The sequence below is a fragment of the Pipistrellus hanaki genome (assembly GCF_964339955.1).
Source record: "Pipistrellus hanaki genome assembly, chromosome: 17".
Classification (NCBI taxonomy): Eukaryota; Metazoa; Chordata; class Mammalia; order Chiroptera; family Vespertilionidae; genus Pipistrellus; species Pipistrellus hanaki.
This window is the reverse complement of record NC_140519.1, coordinates 47,718,163-47,734,663: the sequence shown is the minus strand read 5'-3', so window position 1 is coordinate 47,734,663 and position 16,501 is coordinate 47,718,163.

The window sequence follows — 16,501 nt, the reverse complement described above, 5'->3', positions numbered from 1 at the left end:
GCATGAGAATCCAGGTGTGTCTGTGCGGAGAGATAATAAGCCCTCGTTTAACATGATGTACACAGAGGCGCTTCAGTACCATGGGGGAGCAAAAGTTATGTAATAACATCCCGATGATTTAAAGCAGAAAGATGAAGACTGGAAGGAAGCATCACAAGATGTTCGCAGCGGTTGACTGACTCAGCCTCCTAAGTGCCAGAGCCGGGATCCAGCCCAGGTCCCGGTGGAGGGACTGGGGGCGAGATGTCAGAGAAACAGCAGGCAACAACAGACGCCGAGGGCTTTGGAGAGTTCAAGGACAAAAGAGAATTGGAAGTGTGTCGTGGGCCGCAAGAACCTATTTAGAGGAGCAATCACTTATCTGCCATGTACTTCTCCATGAATTATAATAGAATAGTTAGTTGTTGATTCATTTTTCCCAGACCATTCATTTTATTTCTTTCCTCCAGAAAAATGACTATACACAGTAATAAGTTACGTTTCATAGCCCATGGAGTCGGGCAATACTATAGTGAAGACCTGAGGGGGATAAGGGGGTGAAGAGGAGGAAGGGAAAGGGGGAAATGGGAGGTATCTGTATATCTGTAATACTATCAACAATAAAAAATATATATTGCAAAGTGAAAAAAAATTCACTTTTGGAAAAGTTAAAAAAAAAAAAAGGTATGTTTGTTCATCCTTCAGACCCCTCCTCCAAATACCTGTGGAAACTAAGCAATAACTCTTTGGCCCCTTATGCTGGGAATCTTTATATTTGTCCATTGGATCACCATTTGAGATCCTAGATGACTAAACATCTAAATTACTTGATAGTTCGGACAAAGGCCGTGTCCTTTCCTGGGCTGGACCACTGCCTTTGAAATTACACTTTCCTGAAAAAGACGGGTCGTTGATTCCAGGCGTGGCATCTCGGGAGTGGCATCTCGGGAGTCCTGAGATGCTCCAGAGCAGGGAACCCAACCACGCCCCTCCCACCAGTCACTCGGGGTTCTCTGGACACCGCCCACTGACGGCCCACACAGTCCGGGCTGGCTGAGGCTGGTGCCCGGATGCCAGGAGGTAATGTGAGCTGGGTAAGAGCAGACTGAAGAAGTGGGTAAAAATCACTGGAGGTGCCATTTTCTTAAATAAAAGGGTCAGCTATAAATAAAAATCCCGTTTCATGAGATGGTGAGGCTCACGGCCTTGACGTGGGCAAGCAATTCCACCTCAATGATGGAGGAGGGACTGTTCATTTGCGTGAACTGGTGCTTCTGGGAAAATCTCTCAAAACAGGAAAACTATGGAAGACAGGGCATCAGGCAGCATTTTCATGGCAACAACATTGTGCTTGGCGGTGGAGGCCAGGGTTGAAGCCCAGGCTCCTGCATCTCCTCCCCGGGCTCCCAGCCACCTTCACTATTGCCATCCAAAAACCGCTCGGAGGTAACTGCCACTTCCGAAAACCGGAGTAGAATGTTAAGTTAGCCCAGGTGGTGTGGCTCAGTTGGTTGATCATCATCCCAGGCACCAAGAGGTTGCTGGTTCGAATCCCGGTCAGGGCACATACCCAGGTTGTGGACTCAATCCCCAGGAGAGAGTGTGCAGGAGGCAGCCGATGGATGTTTCTCTTTCATTAATGTTTCCATCTCTCTCTCTCCTTCTCCCTTCCTTTCTCTGAGAACAATAAAAACGTGTGTTTTTTTTAAAAGGAATATAAAATTAAACACAGAAGGGAAAAAATTAATGCCCTTCATAGGTAGATAGATCTTTCAAAAACAGGACTCATAAGAATGCCCTATGGCCCTGACTGGTTTGGCTTAGTGCATAGAGCATCAGCCTGCGAACTGCAGGGTCCCAAGTTCGATTCCGGTCAAGGGCATGTACCTTGGTTGCAGGCACATGCCCAGTGTGTGTGTGGGGGGGGGGGCGGGGCAGGCGCTGCAGGAGGCAGCTGATCGATGTCTCTCTCTCTCATTGATGTTTCTAACTCTCCCTTCCTCTCTGTAAAAAATCAATAAAATAAAATTATATATATATTAGGTCTAGTAATAATTAATGTCGTTTTCTAATACTTTTTTAAATCGAATTTATTTAAACAATACAACAAAATTTAATCAACAATATAGTTGCCGTTGTTTTCTACTACTTGTGCCCAACGCTCAGGAAGCATTTTAATCCCTCTGTCGTAAAATTCTTGTGATTTTGATGCAAAAAATTCGGTCAATGCATTTTTGAGGCATTCTTCATTATTAAATTTTTTTCCAAGAAGAAAGTTTTGCAAAGAACGAAACAAATGGTAATCAGAAGGGGCAATATCAGGAGAATATGCAGGTTGAGGGAGAACTTCCCATTCCAACTGGCGCAGTTTTTCAGCAGTGATTCTTGCAGTATGCGGTCATGCGTTATCGTGGTGAAGAATTACGCCCTTCCGATTAATCAGCTCGGGTTCTTTTTCTCTTAAAGCTTGGGCTAACCTTTCCAATTGGGCACTATACACTGCACTTGTAATGGTTTGGTTAGATGGTAAAAGTTCATAATGAAGAATTCCTTTAAAATTCCACCAAACACACAACATCACTTTTTTCGCATGCAAGTCAGGTTTTGGCGTGGGCTGAGGAGCCTCATTTTTGTCCAACCATTGAGGCCACCTTTTCAAATTAACATACAGCACCCATTTTTCATCTCCGGTAACAATTTGCTCTAAAAACGGCAAACGGTTTTGACGAGAGAGGAGCGAACTGCAAATTGTGACTCTTTGATTACGGTTGTTGTCGGTCAACTCATGAGGAACCCATTTTCCAAACTTTTGGACTTTGCCAAGTGCACGCAATTGATTGGAAATTGTTTTTTGTGAACAATTTAAAGTTGTCGCAAGCTCTTGTTGGGTAATTTGAGGATTTTGCACCAAAAGAGCTTGAAGAGCTTCTTGATCAAAATTGGACACACGGCCTCGACCACTCTTGTCATCTAACGAAAAATTTCCCTCGCGAAATTTCTAAAACCAATGCTGGCATTTTCTGGCGCTAACTGCATCTTGACCAAGAGCACTACAGATGTTTTTTGCAGCCTCACTTGCTTTTCTTCCTAATTGGAACTCGTAAAGCATGCAGTGCCGAATATGCTCTTCATCCGCCATCTTCTTAGCCCTAGTTTTGCAACAAAAACCAAACCAAACACAACTTTTTCAAGCAAAACTTGTTAATTGCACTTCACACGTTCTTTAGATACCACGTGTTTGAAGGTTATGTCAATACAAGTCAACGCCAAGCAAGATTTTAAACGAATGTTTAAAAACGACATTAATTATTACTAGACCCGATATAAACTGAACAAAGACCCAGGACCTGCCCTGCAAAACACTTCATCTCTAGTGTAAAAGTAAGGACCATCCACACAAAATGGTCTACCCTCAGTCCGCAGAAGAAGAGAATTCTTGGCGGCCCTGCCTTCAGATTCTCAGCCACCTGGCTCACTCCTGTCCTCTTGAATTATGTAAACAGTGCCTTCAGAAGATACAGTCCCGTGCTTGCATCTGTTTGCAACAGTCCACCTAGGGAATGCGTGGCATTTGAGGATATTTATAAAACTCCTCATTGAGGGTGGAGTTTTTTTGCCAGCTAGTTAAATTGTTGCAGCATAAATCAGACTGCTACTTCAACAAGATGTGTATGTGAGCCTCCTGGTGACCACAAAGCAAAACCCTCCAGGAGACTCACAGAAGGTAACAGTAAGGGGAAGGGAACCAAAGTGACACTAGGGAAGATCATCAATGAGCCAAGGAAGGCAGCAGGGGAGGGAGAGCAGGAGAGTACCACAGAGTTATAATAGAAAGCAATTAATCAGGTGGCATCGGTAAGCCCTCTCCCTGTCAATTATTACTCTAAATGCAAATAAATTGAATTGTCCAATCAAACAACAAAGAGTGGCTGGGTGGATTAAGAACAAGACCCAACTCAATTATTACTCTAAATGCAAATAAATTGAATTGTCCAATCAAACAACAAAGAGTGGCTGGGTGGATTAAGAACAAGACCCAACTCCATGTTCTTAAAGCTGAAGAGGGTCTCCTCCTACAGGAGACCCTCTTCAGCTTTAAGAACACACATTAGCTCAAAACGAAGGGACAGAAAGAGATAACACACGTCTTCCATCTGTTACAGACAGAATCTAACAAGTACACACAAATTATACTCATTTGTTTGTTATAGCAAAAAAAATTAAAAATTAAAAATAAGTAGAGAAGAAAAAGAGTAAAGAAATTGAGTATCCATCCCTAAAAACCTGCTTAAGTGAATGATGGGAGCGCCATATGGCATATTACAAAGCTATTAAAATTAAGAAGTTGAATCTGTACATAATTCATTGCCAATAACTCACTCATTTACAAAAGCGATTTGTTGTGTGTCTGTCACGTGCCAAATCCTGCTCTCGGCACTGGGGAGGCAGCGGAAAATGAGACGCAGAGGGTCCCTCTTCTCAAGGAGGAAGAGGGGGGGAGGCAGCACATACCCAAGCTCGTCTCGGGGAGAGATGGATGCTGGGGGAAGGTGTGCTGAAGGCAGCTGGGCGAGGGGGCACCTCCGATGGGTGTCCATGGACGTCCCCTCCGAGGAAGCCATGTTTGAGCTGAGGCCGCCATGACCAGAGAGAGCCAACCCCTTCGCGAAGAACATGAAGATGTAGAGGAGGAGCGCTCCGGGGAAAAGAGGCAGTGAGGGCGAAGGCCTAGGTGGGAACAGGCTTGGCTTGTTCGAGGGAAGTGTGGCTGCAGCCAAGTGAAGGGAACACGGAACGAGACAAGGTTGGAAAGATGCCAGAGACTCATGTTTCTTCTGTTCTACCTCTTACACCTGTGTCCTCAGTTTCTCCACTTGCAACATGGAGTTACTGGTCACTGACAGCTTTTGTCGCTAAGGGTCTCTGCATGAAATCTGTGCAGCAGGCTGGACAGGCGCTCCCATTCCCCACTGAGGAAGCGGAGACTCGAAATGTTTGTTGACTTAGCGCGAAACCACACCGTTGGTAGTCACCAGAGCCTGGACTCAAATTCAAGTCTCCTGGTTGTTACCTCGATACCCTCCCCAGCATGGCACCCTCTGCCTCTCTGGTGTGTTTCAATAACAGCAGCCCTCAGTTCTGAAGGGAGTCTTCATAACCTCCAATACTCTGTAGAAGGGGGAGAACCCCAGTGAAATGGATACATGGAGTGTTTCGGTCTGCAGCTTAAGGCCACCATGGGCTTTAGTTTTAATATAAGTTATTGTTTACATATTGGTCTCTCCTAACAATGCAGAGAAGGTCAAGGACTGTCCGTGGTACAAAACTTGGGTAGGCAGAGAACGTAGGGGTGGAGTGTATGAGGGACACCGGTAGTGTCCTCTCTACATCCACGATCACACGCTTGTAAGTGGTGAGACTAGGATTTGAACTGGTACCCAGCCAAGTCAAAAGCGTGGGCTCTTTCCAGGAATCAGGACAGTGCCAGGGAAGGACCAGCAGAGCACCGGACTCACGGTAACAGGTCAATTCACTGCAGCTGCAGTTATCACATGTACACTGTGCTATTAAAACGGTCTTTCTCTAGTCGCTGGGTCTAATGGCCAAGACCCACGTGATTCACAAGTGCATGCTGGGAGGATTCCGGAGGGTTCCCAGGCCATGAACCCTGCCCACATCACTCACACAAAAGCCTGGCGGTCCTGCTCCATTTCTCAGAGCAGACTCTGCTGGGGACGGGGAGATTAATCAGACTTCATTAATTCTGCAGAATAAACTGTGGCGTGTGTGCCAGCGCCCTCCGAGCATGATCGTAAATCACCGAAATGAAAGTCACTGAGAGCGCACCTGTCTGAGCGGAGCGAGGCCCGCACTCCGGCGCCAGGAGCAGGAGGTCACGGCAGCAGTGACCTCCCTGTGGCTTCATGGCTCTTGGAGCCTTCCAGTGACCAGGGGGCCCAGCTGCTCGGCGCTCCTGTTGGGCCATTAACGGAATCTCATTAGCAGAGTCAGGAGCATGAGCCCATCAGTTCCGAAGGGGCCCCAAGGCTGTGTGTGCATTTTTGTTCCGATCACGGAAAGACTGAGCCACTCTCCGAGGAGCAGAGAAGTGTGAGAGGCAGTGGTTTGTTTTTTCAAGCCACTGCTTCTTCAAAAAGCCTGCCTGGGCCTTAGAGACCCAGAAAGGACCAGTAGCATGTCCAAGGTCACACGAGTCATTGACGGCAGATCTGGGACCAGAATTTTCCAAACTCCTGAACCTCCGTCTAGTGCTCTTTCCACTCCAGTGCCTCTGCCTAAGGGCTTGCGGTAGATTAGAATGCATTCAAACATATTTACTCCCTCCCGGGAGGATACTGTGTTCCTTGGTCTCGGTCACATGGCTGCCCTGGGCCATGGCATAAAGCAGGCCCGCTGCACGCAGGGGTGGAAATGGGCTTGCACAACTGGGCATGCTCTGCCCTCAGCGTGAGAAGACTCTATGCTGACAAGTTCACGGGTCCAAGGATGACGGGAGACCCATCCCAGCCGGTAGCTTAGAGGCGCCCAGTCTTGCCCAGCCGGAATCAGCTGGTCCCCAGCTGATGCACAGACAAAAGGACTAACATAGGTGTCTATCTCTGGATCAGCAACAGTAGTTGGCTGATCCAAGGTTCACCCTGCAAACACATGTACAAAATCAGTGACGCCAAATATGCATAAGGATCCTGGGCTTCTATGGAGTTCATTTGAGTCTTAGTTTAAGCATTTCGTTACTTTGGGGCCTCAGGAAAATGATTAAAATTCTCTGACATATGATTTCTTGAACTCTGAAATGAAAGTAATGATATTTACTTATAGGGGGATACTCTGGACTGAATTGACCCTTCCTCCCTTCCCCCAAAAAAAGTCATTGAAGCCCTACCTCCCAGGGTGCCTGTATTCGGACATGGAGCCTAGAAGGAGGAAGTTTATGTTAAACAATGTCATAAGGTTGGGGTCCTGATCGGATAAGATTAGTGTTCTGACAAGAGACACCAATATCTCTCTCTCCCCCTCCGCTCCGGCCCCCGAGCTACCTGTGAGGACAGCACGAGAAGGTGACTGCTTGCGTTTGCTGATCTTGGACTTTATGGCCTCCAGGACTGAGAAACACATTTCTGTTGTTTCAGCCACCCTGCCATGGTGTCTGGTGATAGCGGCCTGAGCAGGCGAGCACAGAGAAATTCGGAATGTTCTATTAATCGCCCAGCACACAATGGGGCTGAGATTGCAAACCTCTAGCCAGAGAGTGGGGGGAAAGTAGGTCATTACCACCCTGAAAATAAGTCATGTTAGAAAGGCATTTGCCTCTAATATGGTCCCAATACCTTGGTTTTTAGTTGGGCACAAGACACCCCGAAGGAACACTACACCTCCCAGATTGCTTTGCAGCGAGTTCGGGCTGGCTCTGTGACAGAGGTCTGCCCACGAAGATGGCAGGGCCATATACACCCTGTGGGACACGGCCTTAAAAAGGGAGAGGACCCCCCTCCCCCACTTCCTCGTTCTTACTGGCTGGGATGTGGGCATGATGCGTGGAGCTCCAGCAGCCACTTCGGAATGGGAAGCCACACGCCATGACAGCAGAAAGCAGGCAGACGGAGCCTGGGCTCTGACATCATGGGACCAGGCCTGGACCACCTGCCTATGGACTTCCATGACGTAATAGAGAAATAAACCACTAACGGGAATGAGCCACTGATGCAGGGCAGCCCTGTTCAGCACCACCTGGGAGCGTATTAGAAATTCGAATTCAGTCTCCACTGCAGACATCCTGAGCCAGAATCTCCGGGACCACGGAATCTGTGTTCCCACAAGCCGCCCAGGGGGTTCTTAGCTTGCTAACCCGGGAGAGGTGCTGATGCAGAGATGTCCACCACACCCGCCTGGCCCGGTGACGGACAGAACGCTCCGAAAGAGCAGGTTCTGCCCAGCACTCGGCAGACGATGTAAAGCCAGGAAGGACGGCAAAGCCAATAACTGACAATGTGAAGATTTAAAACGATTTTGACAGAGTGGAACCCTGGACCAAAGCCAAGCAGATGGATGTAATGGGGATGTATAAAAAGCAAATCAAAATGTTCTTTTTTTATTGAAGGAGATATAAAATGTTCCACTCTTGGCCTTTCTGAAATTAAAAAGAAGAAATGTAAAATCACATATTTCAAAATACAGAGAATAAAGCTATAAATCAATGCCAATGGTGGCTAGTGAGAGGGACGAAGGAAAGAGAGAGGATCGGGAAAGGGGGATGAAAGCAAAACCCAAAGTAGCAAAGAGACAAGAGAGTCCGGGATGGAAAAGGAGCGTGGAGGCCCCAGCTCAGGGTCCGTCTGTAGATGCTAAGATGACCTCGGCCACTGGAGGTCGTCAGGATAAGGAGTCGGATTATACTGAAACCTACTCCCACAATAGCCAGTGTCCAGCTACCAACGAGATGTCACAGAATGCAGAGTCAGGAAGAGGTGTGTGTGGTCAGCTCCTGTAAGCTGGTGTGAGCCGGCTGCAGCATAGTGCTGAGCCCGCCCCATTTTCACTCAGTCAGTGACTAAACATGAATTGAGCGATGCCTGTTCTGCAGCAGGAATATGACATGTTGCTGTGGACTAAAAAGAGAGAGACAAGGCAGGGGAACACCGTGAGGTTTGACTCAGCATCCGCCTGCCTTAGACCTAAACCAGGATTTGCAGTCAGGGTGAGGCGGACTTAGACAACCCCAAATTAAGTCTTCCCATTATTTGTTAGTCCTGTATTCACTGACAAACTCAAGTGGAGAGTAAGGATGTGAGATTAAAATAAAAATCATCTCTGCCTCTATAAATAAGATTCAGTCCCAGGTTCCTCCTTGGCAGGAATTCTTATTAAGGACTTGGCTCCCCTCCCAGACAAATAAGGTAGCGAGCATTTAAAACCCTTTAATTCCAAATTATTCCTGATGGGAGTTATTTGTGAGTGCACCTATTTTTTTTTAATGTTTACCATATTAACTTTTTTTTTTTCCTTCGGTAAAAATGTGCTTAAAATACCCGTGATCTTGGAATTAGCTCTCACACACACAAGCTGCCTTTTTTCAAAGAGCAGTCTGCGCACATTGACATCACCGCCGCAGTGACATTGAGCAGGTCGCTTACATGCCCTGAATTTGCTTTCTCGTCTTCCAGATCATTCCTTCTTCCTTCCTGCTCTTTCGAACCTTGCAGGGCCATCCTGAGGCTTGAATACCTGGCATGCACAGAGCACCTAGGAGAGCACCTTGCACACGGCGGTGACTCAATAAATACTCCGTCCTCTGCATTCCCGAGGAAACGGATCCGGGGTTCCGTGCTTGTTCCCGAGGCTTGGAGCTGGAGGGCTCGTCCCCACCTCACTCCGTGCCGGGCTTTGCTCATGGTCTCGGAGCAGGTGGCAGGAGCAATCCGGTGGCTGACTGTAAGGACATCTGACAGGAGTGACCTTTGCAGCGCCCCTAGACACATGGATTTTGTCACAGTTTAGCCACCCTCGCCTCTCTGGCTGTTCCTGCATCGTGTCCCCTTGCCTCTGGCTTGGTTAAGATTGTCAGCCCGACAGAAAGACGGGGTGGCTGGCCCCGGGGCACGCTCCTGGCCTGCAGGGTGGACCCAAGCCCCATCCTGGGGAGAACGGGAAGCTCGCTTAGCCACGCTGGAGTCCTTTATGCTGATTCTCAGGTAAAGTATCAACAGGAAATGCCATCTCTGCCGTCATTCTGGAGAGCTGAGGGCCATTTGGACACAGATGCCTGGCCTGGAGCTGCATGCCGATAAGGTCACAGGACAGACGTACAGGGTGAGCGTGACGGCTCAGAAAAAACAGCCTACCCCCTTCCTGGGGACCACCACCCCTCCCCCAGGTCCTGAAACCATCAAGGTTACTAATATTTCCTACGTCTTAGAGTGCTTTGACTTAAAGCAAAATGGTGAGGAAGATGCTGATATTGATCTTGATAAGAGCAAGAATAAAGAGGGTGGCCTGAGGCTCTGCCCCAAGCTGTTCTGTAACGGGCCTGTAGGTTTGTTATGTGTGTGTGTGCCTCAGTGATCTGTATGTGTGTGTATTAGTTCCTCCTGGTGGCTTTTTCAAAAACTAATTATCAGCTTCTGGAACTGCGCAACAGTGATTTACTATATATAAAGAGGTAATACCCAAATTGTCCAGGACACCATAATGTCACAACCGCTCGAGAGGAGGCTGCGCGCAGGTGGGTGGGAGGGGACTGCGTGCGTGGTGAGGCCAGTCACAGATGGCGCAGGTCTACGGAGAACAGGGCACGCCGGCAGTCCCACCTCTGCACGTGAGCTACAGAGGAAACATCTTTTCTGACCGCTCATTGGCTAAACTCCCCGTACGCCGCTCGCAGTGTTCTTGATCACTTGGGTAATAAGAATCCAAGAAGATGATCTAGGATTTTTCCACCTCATTCCTGGAGGAAAAAACGAAGGTCCACTGCTGGAGGGGCTAAGAAATGTCATATCCTGCCCTAGCCAGTTTGCCTCAGTAGATAGATCCTTGGCCTGCCGACTGCAGGGTCCAGGTTAGATTCTGGTCAAGGGCATGTACCTAGGTTACAGGCTCCTCCCTGGCTGAGACCCAGGTCTGGGCTCATGCAGGGGGCAACTAATTGAAGTGTCCCTCTCACATTGATGTTTCTCTCTGTCTTTCTCTCTCTCTTCCGCTCTCTAAAAATCAATGGAAAAATATCCTCAGGTGAAGACAAAAAGAAAGAAATGTCATATTCTATGAAAGAGACATCTTGAAAATGTCTAAAGAAAGTTGTCATCTTTTTGTGGTGAAGGGACTGGAGTCCATGTTGATGAAAACACCTTGGCAGCTGCGATGGCTAGCAGTGGCAGCAGCAGTGTGGTGATGGGGGCGGTGCCTTCCCCTGATCAGCCTGGTCACCTCCTGCAGAGGGAGGCCGGACTGCTCTCCCCTCAGGGAATGGGCCTAAGCCATCAGTAAAACATCCCCTGATTGTTTCTGGATTGGAGAGGGTGCAGGTCAGGCTGAGGGATCCCCATGCTCCCCATGCATGAATTTTGTGCACTGGGCCTCTAGTGTGTATATAAAGGCCATCGAAGACTTAGAATAAAACTACGTGACTGGGGGCTCTGAAATTAAGAATTTAACCCTACTTGTATGTAGGAGCAGCTCCACAAATATGGGGGTGTCAATATGGACTTATCATTTACTTTTCTAGTTAATCCATTGAAGAAAGCTTGCTTCTACAACAAATAACCTCCCAATTTTTCACTTATTTCTTGCTCAGATAACAGTCCAAGTCAAATGTGTCTACATGGAAGTCAGCTTTCTTCCCCAGAGTGACCCGGGGCTACAGGCTGATCACACTCTTTCCTGGACAAGGGAGCCATGGACTCACTACTAAATGCTTCCCCCAGCACTCCTGGAAACCCTTAAGCAGCCAGCCTAACTTTCTGGCACCTCTTCTGAAACAGCCAGGAGGGAAATGAAACAGGGCGGGAGACGGGGGACGGGCGATAAAAGCTTCACTCACTGGGACATCCTGGTTTACTGCAATGGATGAGCCAGCTGTCATATCCAAGTTTTAGTGGATAAGTGTCTATCAAAAAGGATCTGGAGAACAGCATGGATAAGCTGAAAAAAGCATAAGTTTTATTGTTTAAGAAATCAAGTAATCATTTTTCTAAAATTTGTTACTAGTGGGGTTTTTTTTGTTTGTTTGTTTTTTAATATATTTTTATTGATTTCAGAGAGGAAGGGAGAGTGAGAGACAGAAACATCAATGATGAGCCCTAGTGGGTTTGGCTCCGTGAATACAGCATCAGCCTACAGCCTGAAGGGTCCCGGTTCCATTCCAGTCAAGGGCAGATGTTCAGATTGCAGGAGGGGGAGGAAAGGGAACGTGCAGGAGGCGGCCAATAGACAATTCTCTAATCATTAATGTTTCTCTCTCTCCTTCTCTTTTCCTCTCTGAAATTTAAAAAAAAAAAAAAAATTTTTTTTTTAAAGAAACATCAATGAGAGAGAATCATTGATCAGCTGCCTCCTGCACATCCCCCACCAGGGACTAACCCCACAACCCGGGCCTGTGCCCTGACTGGGAAACGAATCGTGACCTCCTGGTTCCTAGGTCAACACTCAACCACTGAGCCACCCGGCCAGGCTGTAGTGTTTAGTACATTTGTTGAAACCAGCTTTTTAAAATCATGCCTGGAACTTTGATGCTCTAGTGTTGTTTATTAGAATAAACACATGGAATGGTAGTGATATCAGTTTAATAAGCACTTTGAAATACGCACTTAGGTGTACTTGTAATCAAATCTGACTTGCTCAAATCTTCAAATAAAACTTTGTACAATAATATCCATTGGAGGTTTTTAGATGATAACTGGCATTCAATAAATATTGATTTGTATTATCGGAGGTATAATCGGGATCACTTAAATTGTCAAGGTAGACAGAGATGGCCTGGTACAGGTCACTCAGCATTGCTACATGTTTATGCAGATTAGGTTCTATACAGCCCCAGAGAGACGCCCATGTACATAGCGCCCCCTGTGGTTGTGCAGTGCACAGCCTGCAGACAGCTTGCTAATTCCAATGCACCGGTTTTCACAGGCTATGAAGGTAGAACAGGTGATTCCCCTTTCTCACCCCAGGACTGAGTGAGCGGGTCTGGCTGTATGTTAGCTCTCTTCCTCACTTCTTCCTCATTCACCTCCTCCCCCGACAAGCTGATGCTCTGGAGCAGTGTTTCCCAAACTTCTCTCATGATGAGAATCACCTGGTGGAGTTGTTAAAATACATCTTAGAGCACTTAGTGAAGTATACAATTTTACCTATATGTTCCCAAAAATTCTAGTTTAGCACTTCTTAGTTGGGATTCAGGAATCTGTATTTTAACAACTCCAGCAGGTGATTCTCATCATGAGAGAAGTCTGGGAAACACTGGTGGAAGACGGTGCCCTCCCAGAGAGAGTGCCCTCCAGTCAAGCGGGTGCTTGTAAGTCTGCCTGAGCTCTGACTCAAACTCCCAGGGCCTCCCGGGATCCTGGGGCAGAGTCCCTCCAGACAAGAACTGAATTCCCTCCCCTTTTTCTAATGAGGCCCTTTTCGCAAACATACCTGGCTCTCTTCTGACCCCACTTTTCAATGTTTGCCTTTTAAATGCCAAGATTCCCCTTAACTCAGCTGACAGTGTCACGAATTCAAATACGTTTCCCTTTACTAGACTTCAAAAAGGCATCAGCTGGGTCCTTCATGCTCCCAAGGCCAATTTTAAACATCCTAGCATTACAGGCCGAACCTTCGTATTCTAAAATTAAGGAATCATTATTTCAGCTATGGAAAAAATAATTATAAAAAGAAAAACACAGCCCTCACTGAGCCTGGCTTGTCTCTTTCTAAATTAGGTGAATTTGTAATCAAACCCGACTTAGCCAACAACTAAAAGTGTGACCTTGGCCCAGTCCGGTTCCCACCTTAACTTTAGTTACCTTATCTGAATTGATGCCCACAGTATAGGGTTGATGGGGGATTGATTAACTGGGCTAATGAATGGAATGTATTAAGTTCCCGATATGTGGTAGGTCTTTCCTACCTCATCGCTGCCCTTTCATTCATTCGTTGTTATTTCAGACACCTACCTATTACTGGCCTAATACTAGGGTATGGCTTCATGAGAATCAAAGAAATGTAATAGCTTTATTCCTTCGTGGAGCTTAGAATACATTCATTCATGGAATAAACAAGTACTGAGTGTTCACCGTGTGCCAGACAACCTGGTAGGTGTTAGGGTTACAAACATGAATAAAATAAGCCAGGGGCCCAGCCTTCCAGTAGCTCACATTCCAGTGGGGAAGATAAGACATGTAAACACAGGCCACCACTTCAGAGTAAGCAAGCATTGCTTGATCTTTTTCAAAGACTCCTCTTTACATAATTTCCCCCCTGTTCTGGGAGCAACATCAGACACACCTGCCAATGATCTCATCCCTAACGTCTGAAAGTCTCTCATTCGAGGTCCCCGATAGCAGTGAAGAAATGACTACCTCTTCTTCCCTGGACCTCTTCTTGTTCTGCTCAGGATCCTGTGCTCCTGCAGTGCCATCTTCCATAGCATGAGGGTGACCATGGAATCTCAGGTGCCTTTTAGAGTAGTCCAAGATTTATGGAAAACTCGTAACTTGCCAGAAAAATCTTAAGTTCGGAGACATAAACAAGGTGAACTCTACTTCTAACAACTTTATGAAATGGGCAGGGTGCCCATGTAGACAATTCAATGGCTGGTTGTTCAGTAGTGGTGTGTTTCTGAGGAAAGTGCTGGAAATGCAAAGTGGAAGCAGCATGATTTCTGCCATTAAAGGGTTTTACAGACTGATGGAGAAGGCAAATAAATCAAGCCGTAACAGAATGGGTAATAAGTGCTGTATGAGACCATAAAATGCTAGAATCGGAGAAGCTAACCTATACACGGATGTTCAGAGCACCTTTCTGTAGGCGACATGTGCAGAAATCACAGAGCACAAAGTCTTCGAGGAACAATGACCCAAGCAAGGTGTACAGGTTAATAATGCGGATTTTTTTTTTTCTTCAATAAATGGAGTTACACTATGTGATATACACTGAGTGGCCAGATGATGATGATCTCTGAATGCATAATAATCTGGCCACTCAATGTATATCCTATATAATAAAAGGCTAATATGCAAATTGTCCACTCAACCAGGAGTTCTACCAGCAGGCAGGGGGGCCAACCACCCATCTCCCCTCTCCCTGGCCAGGCTGGCCAGACCCCACCAATGCACCGGGCCTCTAATATTAATTATTAGAGGCCAGATTATTACGCATTCAGAGATAATAATCTGGCCACTCAGTGTATATGCGATATGATATGTATGCTATTTTGTTGTATTGACAACAAACTTCTAAACTTCATATGTCAAATTTTCTGAAGATGTTAACATCATAAATATTTTTACACTTAAAAATGTAGAATTTTGTGCCCCCCAAAAAAGAGCATTTGTGGGAAGTTTTAATTAATTATTTTGAAGTGCTGCTGAAAGTTATCGTATACTTCGGGAATCTTATGGTGAATATGCTCCATCTCAAGATACTTATGAATGCTGGTTTAAATGCTTTAAAAGTGATGATTTCGATGTGAAAGACAAAGAACGTCCAGGTCAACAGAAAAAGTTTGAAGACCAACAATGACAAGCATTATGGGATGAAGATGCGTGTCAAACTCAAAAATAACTTGCAGAAAGATTAAATGTTGCTCAGTAAACAATTTCCGATTGTTTACAAGCAATGGGGAAGATTTTAAAGTAAGGAAAACGGGTGCCACATCAACTGAATTAAAGACAAATGGAAAACCGAAAAGTCATCAGTAAAATGTTGCTTCAATAGCACGGGGGAAAAAAAGCCTTTTTTTTTTTTGCATTGAATTGTGACTGGCAATGAAAAGTGGATTTATTTTGAGAATCCCAAACGCGCAAAATCATGGGTTGACATAGGCCAACCATCAACATGGACTGCAAGGCCAAATTGCTTCGAACAAAATACTCTGCATTTGGCGGGATCAAGAAGGTGTGGTGTATTATGCAATCCTAAAACTAGGTGAAACCTTAATACTGATCGCTACTGACAACAAATAATCAACTTGAACCACGCTTTGATGGTAAAATGACCAGAATGGGCCAGAAGACACGACAAAGTAAATTTGCTTCATGATGACCCACTACCACACACTTCAAAGCCAGTTAAAGAAACGTTAAAAGATCTTGCCTGGGAAGTATGAACCCACCCACCGTATTCACCAGACCTTGCTCCTTAAGATGACCACTTGTTCCGATCGATGGCACATGTACTTTCTAAGCGGCACTTCAAAACTTACAAGAAGTAAAAAATTGGGTCTCTAGTCTGCCTCAAAACAAGAAAAGTTCTATTGGGACGGTATCCACCAATTACCCTAAAGATGAGGAAAATGTGTAGCTAGCGATGGACATTCCTTTGAATAAAGCCCTTTTGCTGTTTCTCTTGAAATCATCGTGTTTTCTTTTATTACAAATCTGCATCATTAACCGATATGCCTAGTACAAGTGCACGGGAAAGGAGACTATTTCACTCCAGCTGAATAGATCCAGCGACTTTTTGGAAAAATCTATTTTTAGCTGAAACGTGGAAGGGTTAGGGGAATGAATTCATGGAAAGAATAGGGGAAACAGAAGGGCATGTTTGAGGAATGGGTGGTGTTCTTTACCGGCATCAGGCTTAGGTTTGGGGCTACAAGATAGGGAGGGAGAGAAAGTTAACTGCCAATCTAGAGCTAAGTCGTATGGCAGCATTGGAGAGCTGCGGGGAGGCAATGACGGACCACTAAGATAGAAGAAGGAGCTAGCACAAGTCTGAGCAATGATTGGGTCACCAGGTCACCTGAATCCGAAGGCGCCTGTGCAGCCTTGAGGTCATGGCTCCTTCCCGGCTGGAAAGGCATTCCTGC